The sequence below is a fragment of the Rousettus aegyptiacus genome, unplaced genomic scaffold (assembly GCF_014176215.1).
Source record: "Rousettus aegyptiacus isolate mRouAeg1 unplaced genomic scaffold, mRouAeg1.p scaffold_m13_p_14, whole genome shotgun sequence".
Classification (NCBI taxonomy): Eukaryota; Metazoa; Chordata; class Mammalia; order Chiroptera; family Pteropodidae; genus Rousettus; species Rousettus aegyptiacus.
The window spans coordinates 57,103,901-57,116,879 of NW_023416289.1; the positions used below are offsets into that span (position 1 = coordinate 57,103,901).

The 12,979-nt window shown below is 46.2% G+C and overlaps 1 protein-coding gene across 5 annotated transcripts in view; it reads left to right on the forward strand.

Annotated features, from left to right (window-relative positions):
* Positions 1 to 12,979, forward strand: part of LOC107509365 — a 951,183-nt gene that overhangs the window by 863,744 nt on the left and 74,460 nt on the right. The gene's annotated exons all lie outside the window — the stretch shown is intronic.

Below are 12,979 nucleotides of genomic sequence, written 5' to 3' on the forward strand. Positions count from 1 at the left end.
CATTTTAATATTTTTCCAACTAAAATCAAATTTTAATTAAGGCTCAAGATATATCGCCTAAGGAAAGCTAAACTGTTTAAAATTATTAACTGCTCGAATACTTGTTGCTAACCTACAAGCCGCCATAAAAGAAAAGAAATTAAGTACTCGGGGGATTAAGGCAATTTTGAAAGCTGCACCCCCTCTTAGCATCTCCTTTTAGATCCGCCTAACTGAGCCATAACTATTTTTCTCCACTCAGCCAGACGCCAGCTTTGTGGCTTTTTTAATAACCTGGCTTTTCAAGGCCCTGCCCCTGAGAGCCTTTTCATTTCTGCCGCGCTACCTACAAGCAAATTTCTTCCAGTTGCTCAACAGCCCGATGGCTCCCTTTCTTCGCTGCTGAAGCATTTCATTGCAGTTTCATTGACGGGGTGGTGTTCTGTTACAGTGGAATCAATAGCTCGGCGCTTCCCAGCACACCGATTAGCTTGTCAGTCAGGGCCCGGGGGAGGGGGTGTAAATCCCCCAGTACCAGGGGGGCGGGGGTGGGGGGGTGGGGGCCAGGAGCTGGGAGGGGAAGAATGCAGGCAGCCCCGTGGTTGGCCGCCACCTGTGGCCCCGAATCATATGTGAAGTGAATTAACTTTCAGGGGACCACATGCCTTAAAGGTCAGCTGCAACGAAGCCTTAGGCTTGTGGAATCTTGGAACTCGTCACCCAAAACCCACCTCTCCCGATTTGTTCCTGGTTCTGTGACCAGAGAGAATGTTTTGTTGTTTTGTTTTGTTTTGTTTTGTTTTGTTTTGTTTTGAGAAAGCCAAGTTTGACAAACAGGTTAGCGTGGGGAGTCCTCAGGAAGGGCTGAGGGGGAGGGAGATGGGTTTCTCATTTTATTTTTCAAAGTAAATGTTCTACCTGCTTCTTGATCACCCATCGGTAGGAAACAGTTTCGATGGCTAATGTGAGCGCACTGCGGGCTTCCGTGTGTGTGTGTGTGTGTGTGTGTGTGTGTGTGTGTGTGTGTGTAGTGTGTCTTTTCTCAAATGCCCTTGACAACTGGGGAGTCCTGAGTTTGTAGTTTCTTTGTCCAAAAGCTGGAAGCAGAAAGTCATGAAAGGGTAAAGGCAGAAATACCAAAGGATGAGACATAGCTTCTTGGCCCACACACCAAAAAGGAGTATGAGCTTTACAGCGAACAGGGGATTAGATAATTATTGTCTATTAGATGATTACAAAGTGATGGGACTTTAATATTTCTGTGGAAAGCTGTGAAATCACCCCCTTCAAGTGTCAATGACGACTTCTAGCCACTTCGGGAAATCTTTTTACAGATATTTATTACCCAAAGCCACGTCACCCCAGACCACAGAAGGAAACTCGGTGCTTAGTACATAAAGGCACCACGGCCTGAGGAGAGTTTGCTTTCAAGCGCTGAGCATTTTTCCCTCCAAACCTCAATAAACTCGCCACAAACCACAACGTAAACCAGTACACTTCACATATGACTTGTTAACCTAATTCCACCAAATTAATTCATCCGTTTTAAAAGGGATTTGCTGACTAATGATGCAAACAAAAGCCGCAAAGCCACGACAACACCCGTTTGAACGCAAAGGTTGGCAGGGAAAATATTCCTCTTTTGAAAAAGACGCACGCAAGGAAAACCCTGCAGGGTGAAATTAAGTTTAACTTAATTTGATCTGAGGGGGAAAAAAAAAAATACGTCCGTTTCTGAGTAGACGATGTATGGGGCACCCCGAGTCTGTTTCCCTCGAGCGTATGATGGATGTTTGTTCCATTTTACGTCGCTTGGCTGTTGTCTTCCTGCCGTCCTATGTGGACGGTTGCTGGACAGATGTCACAGAGACGTTTGCTTCTCACTGGTGTTTGAAGACGTGTGTGTCCCCTTCCGTGGACATTCACTGCCCAGTGACAGCATCTTTGTCACTACAGCTGGCACTGGGAGGTGACAGGGATGGTCGGAGACATCAAACACCTCACCTCTAGACTGCAACGTCCCGAATTCCTCAACACGCCAGGTCTTGTATAGTTTGGGATCAGAAACCCATTCTGAGTCGGTAGTACACATGACAGCTCCGCCGAAAACTACTCTTTGCATTGCATTTTTCAAAAACATATCCCGCCCCCCACCCCTTCTTCTCCACAAGCCATACATCCTCACATTGCCCATGACGTCAGAAAAAGGTTAGTCGACAGAAAACCAAACAGATTCGCGCTGGAAGAAAAAATGGCAAACGCTGGGGAACTGGGCTTCGTTTCTCTTGCAAGCGTTTGACGGCTGTTAGTAGCTGCTTTTTTTTTTTTTTCCTCCAATCTCACGGCTGCCTTTAGCAAATGAATTCAGGAGCTGCCACCAGTAAGAACTTAAAACTTGTGCCATTTAAAAAAAAAAAATCAGAGAGATATACACAGGGTGATCTGTTGTTTCGTTGATGCCTTCTCTGAGAATTTTCCCTGCCGGTTCCCAGGGCCACCCACGTCGCTCTGGTTCCGAAGGGGACAAGCGGTGTAGACATTATGTAGACAAAAACCCGCAGAGACTTTAGAGCCGAAAGCCATGTTCGCAAGAAATAAGGAGCTGTGTTTGAACTTCATCATTTGTCTGAACATTCCGCTGAACGTTGTCAAAGTGTGTATCTGTGCGAATCCCCGTCTGCTTAGGCCTTTGTAGTCACTGCCGCTCTGCCCGAGTATAAATTGGTTTGATTTCACGAGTATGTGCGAACGGCTGTTTCTGACATCTCCTAGCAGAGGCCTTTCGTCGACTCTCACAGGGTAGAATCCTCTGAAGTCACAGCATGAACGATTGGACTTCGCCGAGCCTCCCAGCTGCCCGGCACCTGCTCCTTGTGCACCTTTAGCCGAAGGTGGCTGCAGTCGCTGCATGTGCTCGTGGTGGCCCTTCCCGGAGCAGCCCACACACAGCAGCACGCTCGTTTGCAGATAGGCAAACCTCTCTTGTGCACATCCAGATGGGCCCTGTAAGATCGAATAAACTCCCGTCCGCTCGGAAAGAAAAGTTATAACCGTGTTGCTATCAGCTCGATTTCTGACGTGGCTTGAAATGAGCATGACGAGGACTCGCCAGATGATCGAATGAGGGACTTTTTTTAAAACCCAATCCGTGCTCGAGCAGTTTTCTTAACTCTATCATTGCATAAGAAGTTCAAGCAATGAGGCAGTTTGACTCACTCATCCTTTCTCGTGAGATGAAAATCACGTCCGGCTTTTTAACTACCACAGGAAACGTGACACACAGCGGCATCAGGGCTCAAGGACCCTCCCTGGCGGACGGACACCTATCAGAGTGTCTATCACGATATGGGTTCGTTTTACTCTATTCTGGTCTCAGAAGGAGTTAACGTGAAGTACAGTGACAAAACATCAAAATAACACGACAATTAGAGTAAATAGGCAAAAGGGTTAGTGAAGTCAAGATGGAAGTTAGGAACATATATCTGTAATCGGAGGCTTAGGCTGGGCATTCAGGCCCAAGTGACTGTAGAACGGTCTCAGTTTCCACCCACAAAGGCCGGAGGGGGACATCGTCTGCACTTTCAAACAAGAATAAAGAAATCATTGTTTGGGGAGTCGGAGCAGACACCTGAGCGGAAATTTTATTTTGCTACCTTAGCCCATATGGAAAGAAAGTGGGCAATACGGTTCTTTCCTCTTTAGAAACCGTTAGATAAAAACATGCTGATTGGATCTGACTAAATATAAATTATATTTATCTAATTCTGTGGGTGAGTTAAAGCTGGATTTATTTGAGGTTCGCATGAGGACTGGGTTTACATTAAACATTGCAAATGGGGATTTTTATCCATTCATCTTTACATTAAGAAATTTTTCGAACCTTTGCTTTACATTCTAGATTTTTTTTTCAAAAGGAACCAGATATAAATGGGCATCAAATCATAATTCTCCAAGTTATACTCAGTCAGGTAGAAGCTCTTAATTCTGTCGACCTGTTCGTAAAGGAGCCCTCTCGGCGTCCTTAGTTAGAATCCAGCCTCCACCCCAGCACTGCAAACGACTTAACGGTGGCAAACCAGCCCCCAGCCTGGCCTTGACCTGCTGGGCTGCCAGTCCCAGCCTCTCCTTCCCTGTCTTCGTGGTGACAGTCGCCCACAGCTGCTATGAGGGTCCACGTGCTCGCAGGGGGCCTGGGATGAGGTCCTTTCTCCATTCTGCGGAGTAGATTTTCTCAACGACTCAGGGAGGGCTGTGGCATGTCGCAGCCGGGCCCCAGAGCCACCGTTTGCGTGTGACACAGGGAACAGGGCTCTCGACATTTCGGTGAGAAGACTCAAACCCAGATTACGCCGCCTCTCTCTGCAGAGTGCTCTTTTTTGGGGGAGAGGGCAAAAGGTCATCCTCTCAGACCGGATAGTTCTACTCAACCAATTACAAGACCCCGGCGTTTCGACAAAAGAGATCTTTGAAATTCCACCAAAAGATTTTTTTTTTTTTGCAACCGATTTACAAAAAGCACAATTAAGCAAACGGAAGCATCACTGAAGACCATTCGGTGGAAGAAGTAGCTATGTTATGATCCAGAATAATTATTAACAGCAAAAAAAATATACAGATTTAAAAAACCGTAAATGACCTGTGCGCTATCTGTCCTGTTTTAATAGACCACATAACACCTCCATTAATTTTATCAAGGTCCAACTAGAAAAAGAGGTCAACACTGTACTATTGAAATGCTAGAACTCACAGAATCTGAGCAGTTGCTTATAGAGACAACACTCAGCCGAAAAACTCACGGATGGCCTTGGACTCCTAATTACGTGTCTCCGTTTTCTCTGTTTAACTTGGAGAATTAAAGCTGCTTAAATGAGAAGGAGATTGGATTTATCTTCCTTTTCTCTGGGCACCATTCAACCGAGGACAGTGACCTGCCAAGATTTTCCTCTTTCTTGAAGGGCGATTGTCAAATGTGAAACTCTAGCTTTGAGAAGGTGTCGTCGAGTTGGTGTGTTTCTGTGTCAAAGACTGAAGAACCTACTGCAGATCTAAAATGCCCTCGTCGGCCTTAATATAATCATAGGGAGTTTAAGTTCGACACCTGCATCGTGACAAGTAAGCTCATCCATAGCTAATACTCATTTTCCCCGAGTTTCTGTAGGGCGCCGTGTGTAGTTTTTGACAGATCCCTGCTCCTTTTCCTACATTGAAAAATACATCTCGTTTGGTGGGAAACCGTTTTGGCAAAGAAGATTTCAACATTGAAAATAAATGGTTCATTTTAGGACGTACGTACACCCGATCATCTTTGTTATCTTGTCAGACATGAAAATGATCGCACTCTTCAAAAACATCGCATAGCAAATTTAGGAAATTCTGAGTACAAGAAAGTAGTATAATACCAGCCTCCAGATTGAAGCCTGGAATTGAGTGGGTTTCTAGTACAGTGTTGTAAAATCGGGGCCCAAATAATTATTTCCTTGGCTTACGCGTCTTGACCGAGAACTTCCTTTGAGGTTGTGGTGGCCTCATGGCAAAGTCAGCTGAGAAGGACCTCAGGGAGCAACTCCGAAAAACGAAATTCAGGGGACTCCAACAGGGCAGGGCCCAGAAGAGGAGAGGCCACAGAGTAAAGAGATTCCCGTTCGTCACATATTTTTAAATTAAACATCCAAAAAAGATCAGATTATACTTACAGATTAAAAAAAAAATGACACTTTCATGAGAAATTTCCAAGGTAGAGACCATACGTCTGATGTCATCTGGGTCCAGAAACACAAATAAATGTGGTTGGGCAGAGACAGAAAAGCCCTCATACTTCCTCGTAAACTCGGCTCTTGAACAAAGTATGTTAAAGAATCACTTCAAGCAACAGAGATCCAGCGTCTCTACAATCCCATAATTTATAATTCAATATTTGTGTTTTTGGGGGGAACTGATCGCCACAATAAGCTAACCACACATAGTTACAATTTTTTTTTCTTGCGATGAGAACTTTTAAGATCTACTTTCTTAGCCGCCTTCAAATACTCAGTACTGTATTCATGACTAACTGTAGTCACTATACTGTATATTACATCCCCAGGACTTATTCTTTTTTTTTTTTTTAAATGAGACAGCTACCTGAGGACCTACTAAGCAAGCATCAAAAAAAGCAAAATTCTTGATCCCATTCTGATCATTGACTGTTTGCTCCCCAGACCTCGGGAAATAGCTAATTCACGCCACTTCTCACCTAATTCTTCAGGAAAATAGGCACCGTGAGTGGAAGAGTACAGAGAGGGTCCTAAGAGTGTGAGCAGATCTTAACCCACTTAAAAACACGAGCATAATGATCATTGCGCTCACTCACCCAACAAGCGTTTATCGGGCGAGTGCTCAGCAGGGCAAGGTACCAGCTCCAGACCCCAGACATCCAGCAGGAAGCAAAACAGGTACAAATCTCGCCCTGGCAGGGTTTGGATCCCTGGAAGGAAAGGCAGACGGGATCAAGCGAGCAAACCATCGTTTATGTCAGGCAGTGATACAAAACGGTGAGTAGGGGACAAGTAAATCAGAAACTGGCGTGGGATGCGGGTGTGTCGCCGGAGTGGAGATGGAAGGCTTTGCCAGAAAGTTAACCCTTGGGCGGAGACCTGAATGAATGAAACATGTCAGGACCGTGGAAACATCTGAGAATAAAGGGAAACAGAGAGGCAAAGCCTCCGCCACCCATGCACCCACTCACCCAGGCAGGAGTGAGCACAGCGTGCTCGGGTCCCAGGAGGGCAGGGACCGGAGCTGAGCGAGCGAGGTGGGAGGGCCAGGGAGGGGGCAAAGGAAGGGACAAGCAGGCGGAAGACGACGAAGTTCCTGAAAAGATCTGTTTTCTGAAGATTCGTGGTGGTGGCGAGACGAGAAGCCAGCGGAGGGTTTCCGGTGGAGCCGCATCGTGGTCCTAGGTGCAGGTTGCAGGAGACGGAGCGAGCGATGGCAGCAGCGGTGACATGGGCCAGGGTCCCAGCACTTCCAGAAAACCCCGAAGCTCCCTCCCCCTCCGCTCAGCGGTCCTTCGGAGAACGGAAAGAGCCGCATGGGGCTCATCAGAAACCGTGGCGGGTATTTTGGAATTCGGGGCCATCTGGACGGAATCACAGCCAAACGGGTCCCCCGCCACCCCGCCCGGTGCGGTGACCTCACACATGACTGAGAAAAGCGGGCGACCAGCCTGGCTCCGCATTCCTTGTGTAGGAGGATTAATATTACATGAGTCAATGAATCTTCACTTCTCGAATTCGCCACAAATGAAAGAACTTCCTCTGCCCTCCCCCTGGAACATCTGGCCGCGGCCTGCCGGGCCTCAGATCCGAGTGGAAACATCTGGGACGCGGTGGCCGAGGCAGAGCCGGGTGGCATCTACGCGTGATTTATGAAACGTTGCTCGAGCGAGAGCGTTTTCCAGACACGTTCCGCCCGGCGTTGATGTACGTACGCCTACGGTCGACGCTGGATGTGCTCGTTTATTTTTTGTGACTCCTTCATCCGTGAGCGTTGCCGGCGACATGGGGGAAAGACAAGTTTGGCGGCAAGAGGCCGTGGCTACGTCCCCGACCCGGCCACGCCTTTCCCAGCGGATCGACGATTCACTGATGAACCGGCTGCAGCCTTTTTTATTTATTTTATTTTTTTTTGGTTCCTTCCACGTGGGGTGGTGACAGTCCCCACTCTGATTCTGGAAATGTGCAGTCCACGGATGCCGTCGGCCCCCGCCGGGCCAAACCCCCGCTCTGCACGCTTTTGGTGCGACCGGCTTCCACTCGGGAGGCTGGGGAGGACCACGGGAGCACTGTGTGCGAGACGGATGAGCGTGGGCATTAGTCATTCTCCCCAGCGCACACTGCATTGCCGCCGCTGCCCCGCGTAATAAGAGTCCGCCGGAACACTCCTCTGCGGATCGGTCTGCCCCCGCGTCCCCCGTAGAGAACTTAGCGACAGCCTTCACCCCTCTCCTCAGCCCCAGCTCAAATGCATTGGGGGGCGAGTTCCTGGAACTGTTTATTATAGAAACAGTTGAGGAAGATTCTAACGTTCTAACTTATTCAGCGACCGCTGTATCATTCTTTGTATGAACTAAAATATCTTGAATTGGGATTAGTGGGATTCTTATGATTTTTGTTGTCGTTAACATAGGACTTTGGGTAATAAGTTTTGTTTTTTTCTTTTTCACACCATATCTTTTCGGCCTTATTACCGATTAGGAGATTGAGAATCACCATATACTGAATGCTCACTGAGGGTTTTACATACGTGGTTGGCAAAATTCTTGTCACAGACCTCTGAGGAACGCGGTATGACGTGTGTTTTACAAAGAAAGCACAGAGGGAAAGAGAGGGAGGGAAAATGACCAGCCTACAGTCACTCAGAGAGTAAGAGGCAGCCCAGCGTACAAACCCACATCTGACCCATTCCGAAGGCCAGGCTCTCAGCCACTTTGCTAGGCCCCAAGTTCACGTCTAGAATTGGGAAGACCTCTTCCTGCTGAATAAATGCTTACGTTAGAAGGCAGAGCTGGGGGGCTCTGCGCTGTGACCCGCCCCCCCTCCAACCCCAATGCAGAAATCAGGACTCAAATTCCCAGCTTCCTTCGCATTTCCCACGGTACCGCCCGCCCGAGGCACAGCCGCCTGAGAATTCGGTTCAGACGCCCGCCGGGCTTCCGTTTTGTTGGTGCGGGTGGTGACGTGAGCCTCTGGCTTCGGATGGCCACATTGTGTTCCCAGCACAGCTAGCAGCAGAGGCAGCAGAAAATATATAATATATAATATATATAAATATATATAAATATAATATATTATATATTATATATATAATATATATATTATATTTATATATTATATATATAATATATAATATATTATATATTATATAATTTATCTAATATTATAGTATAAATAAATAAGTATATTTTATAATATTATATAATATATATAATAGAATGATATGTTTATATATATTATATAATATATATTAATATATATAAATATATTATCTTTTATCTATTATATATTATATATATATTATATTATATATATTATATATTTATATTATATTATATAAATATATTATATTTATATATTTATATATATTATATATATTATATATATAATATATATATATTTTTTTTTACCGAAATTAGTAAGCATAGCAAGAAAATTTGCAAATGCCTCAACCTTTCGATCTTTTCCTATCCCACTCAAACTCACTCATGTTATTCGCGTTCATATTTCTGATATAACAGGAAAAACACTTTCTTTTCGGTCCAGTTACTTCATTTCTAAGGAATATATCTAAGGGAGGATACGTTAGACAGGCAGCCAAAATATATGTGCACGGTTATTTATAACAGCAACAGTTAGAAATAACCTACGTGTCCGGGAATAGGGGAATTATTAATCTGCATTATGTAAAACTATAAGAAATAATCAGAATGACTATTATATAATTATTGAAACGAAAACCCGAAAGTACATTTGATAGTAGGAAACGTTTATGAAGTGAAAAAGCAGCATTCAAAACAGCATGACAGGGATCCGAATTGTGTGCTTTTTCATGACAAAATTCATATATGTTAGTTAAAAAGACTGGAAAAAAACAATGTCAAAATATTTGCAGTAGTAGAATTTTCGGTGACTTTTTTTCCTTCCTAGTTTTCCCAATTTTCTTTATTATTATATAATATTATATATGTATATATGGAGAGAGAGAGAGAGAGAGAATCGGAAAATCCATAGATGTGACTTATAGGCACTAAGACAAAACTAAACACTGTCCAGGCAACACCTCTTCTTTCTTAACCTGCTTCGAGGTCCAAAAGAATAGTTTGAGCTTATGACCCAAGGTACATTCACTGAGGGACAGGGAAGAGGACCACGCTTACAGCAGTGGGACAAAACGGGGAGCCGCGGGGCACGGTGGAGAGTAGTCTAAGAAAAAAAAAATTATTGTGAAGGAATTTGCTTCATAGTCTGAGAGAAGCTTCCAGAAGGTACCAGATTTCTCTCTGTCCTAAGGAAGGGCTATTTTAGGATCAGCCAGAAATTACCTCTTGTATTCCCGACAGCCGTAGTCCTCAGCCATTCTTCCTTCCAGCAATTTCTACTCCAATCTCTGTGCAAAAGCCCCTCGTTCTGTAAAGATGTCCTTTTTTTTTTTTCTGGGCCTGAGTTGTTTGCCGTGTGTCACCTCATGACAGCCTTACATTTCGTCTGGGAATTCGGTCTTACGGTGCAAAGGATATTTGAGTTTTTACCATCCTAGAAAATCTGATACCCCGAAGTAGTCTCCAGATTCAGTTTCCATAAGTTTATTTAATATGACGAAGATGCAGTCGATGATGTCGATGGTGATGACAAACGGTCCAGTTTCGTTATCTGTAAAATGAGGAAATAACATTCCTCTCTCGTGGTTTGGAGAGAGAAGACAGTGAGATGATTGTACATAGAAAGTCCATAACGATGTCTGGCAATGAGTAATTTTTAAACACATGGGTTCTGCAGGATGGCTAGTACATAAATCACAGCATTGGAAAGGAAGAAGATCACATAGGGCAAAGTGAGCACGAAGCCCCCGGACCCCGACGAGGCCAGCGTCACGCCTGGCAAACGGTGCTCACCGTTAGGAGCTAAGGTCAACGCCTCCCTGTTCTGACTTGTTTCGCAGTAAGACAAATGAAATCGCCTAGGGCGTGGCAACGTCAAGTTCACTTGGCCGTCCAGAGTTGTGTGGCCCCAACCTCTGCTCTAGTCACCCAGTGATGTCCTACGTACTTACTCATTTTCTTGATCCTTAACTAACCAAGTGTCTGATTGCGCCGTATCCATCACGATGTCCCCAAAACCTAGTGTATGTCCACACCGTTTCACATGATTAAAAACAGGCTTCGACACTTAGTGTAAATGATGGACTTTATTAATGTTAGGTTTTTTAATTCCGCCCGGCCCCCCAGGTCACCCACACAAAATATAACCTTTAAGGAAATTTTAGAAGCAAGGATACGTGTTACCCCATGCATTGAAAGGTATTCATAAATCTGTGTTCGGACTTTTTTTTAATAATAAAAAAAATACATAAAATCGTTGGGATCTAGCAATTAAAATTGCATCACTTACTGGAATTTTTACTTTGCCTTTTTATAGAGACATTTTCGTCTGAGCTCCTTAAGGAGAAGGTATTTAATCAGTTCCTTCGATGTGCTAATAAACACAGACTTCCAGCAATTTAAACTCCCTGATACTTTTTGGGTGACAACATTGGACCTCCAGGTGATACTGAGGAAGTTGCTGCACCTCTCCGGGTCCGATGACCTTTTTAACAAAGCGATGGAATAGACAAAGGTCTAGAATTCGAGCCAGACTCCTGAATATAGTCCTGCCCCATTCAGGAGGTGGCAGATGGAAAGGGTGTGAGGTGACACTCTGAATTCAATGAGTCGACTGAGGTTCGTTTGGCTTGAAGCTTCTCAGTGAAACTTCTAGATGCTTCCAAAACGGTGCCATCGATCTGAATTTTCCTGAACGACTCCGAGCCACACTTAAAGTGTCTGCGGGGCAGACTTTTCCCAGGCAAAGTGGTTTCCAGCCCCTGTTCGGCTCAGCCTCGCAGATCGCTGGCTTCTCATATCAAACGGGGCTCCCCGCTGAGTCTCTTTACACCATTAAATTTCCTCAAACGCAAAGCCAGGAGAATTCCTCCAGGTGTTCACATTCCTGCAGGGCGGGGGGAGTGTGGAGGCTTGTAGGAGATCAATGCCACACCAGAGAGACACACAAAGAACCTTTTTCACGGTGTTGGACCCCTCTGGAGATCGCTGTTTTGGAGGCAGCCTTGGCAGGGCCCACAAGGCAGGCTATCACTTTGCTGTGACTGTGACCGCCCAACCGGGGAGGTCCCGGAGCTCCGGTGTTGGCGGTGGCCACGCAGGCCCTGGGCGTGACCTTGATCCGCTGTGTGCCGCGCAGGGAGCAAGGTCGTGGGTCGGTCTCACCTGCGGGGCGGACCCGGAACCTCTGTCGGTTGGGTTCAGTCACCCAGTCCGGGGGTCACAGCCTGAGGGATCAGCCACTCCCTCCAAGAGCCTTATTTAAAGGAAAAGAAAAAAAGGAGATTTCCAGCCAGAGCTACAGGTTGGAATGAGAGGGAGAGAGCCTGGGCTTCCCAGGGCCAGGCGAAGAAAGCCGGCAAGGTCACCCATCCGGGCACAGGTGGCGCATTTAATTTAAAAGGAGTGTTAACCTTGTTTATACAAAATAACGCCAATATGCAGAGACGCAGTAAATCCATTGTCGTTAAACAGCGGGTGGCCGCCGGGGCTGGCAGCCTGCCCACCGGCAGGAGGACAACACGCCTGGCACAGGGAGCTGGCCGGCCAGGCCTGCAGGGGAGGCCCCGAGCCCTGCCCTCTGCGCCCTCCGCGTGACTCTACGCATTCTTGTCAAATATATTTAGAACAAGAGGTGTCCACTTAAAGGGAAACATTTGTTAATCGCTTAAACGCAGGCGCTCGGGCGGCGGCCGCCTTTATAAATATGTCCGGTGGCTCCCCAGCTAAGCGGCCCCCGCCTGACTGCAGGCAGGTCCCCTCGGTGAATGTCCCCAGCACCTTATTAATTTTCTATCCCAGCGGGCTTTCCTGAGTCAAAGCCAGCCTATCTGAACGCTGATGGAGATAAATAAATGATCCGCGGCAGAGAAAGAGAGAGAGAGAGAGAGAGAGACTGGTGTTTCTTTAAGCAAGGGACAGATTAAAGTTAAATTCCTGTTGACGGAGGCCCTGGTGTGGACAGCCTCCTTGTTTACCAGCAGCTGCCCCCGTTAACGACACTCTGATAAGCTGGAGGCTGCCCTGCTGTGGCGCGTGAAGCAGATAAAGGAGCCTCTGTGTACAGAATCCAGGCCTGGACCGGGGTCCTGGGAACTCCCCACTTTTCGTAACCGGGGGGCGGGGTACTGATCAGAAGAGGCAAAC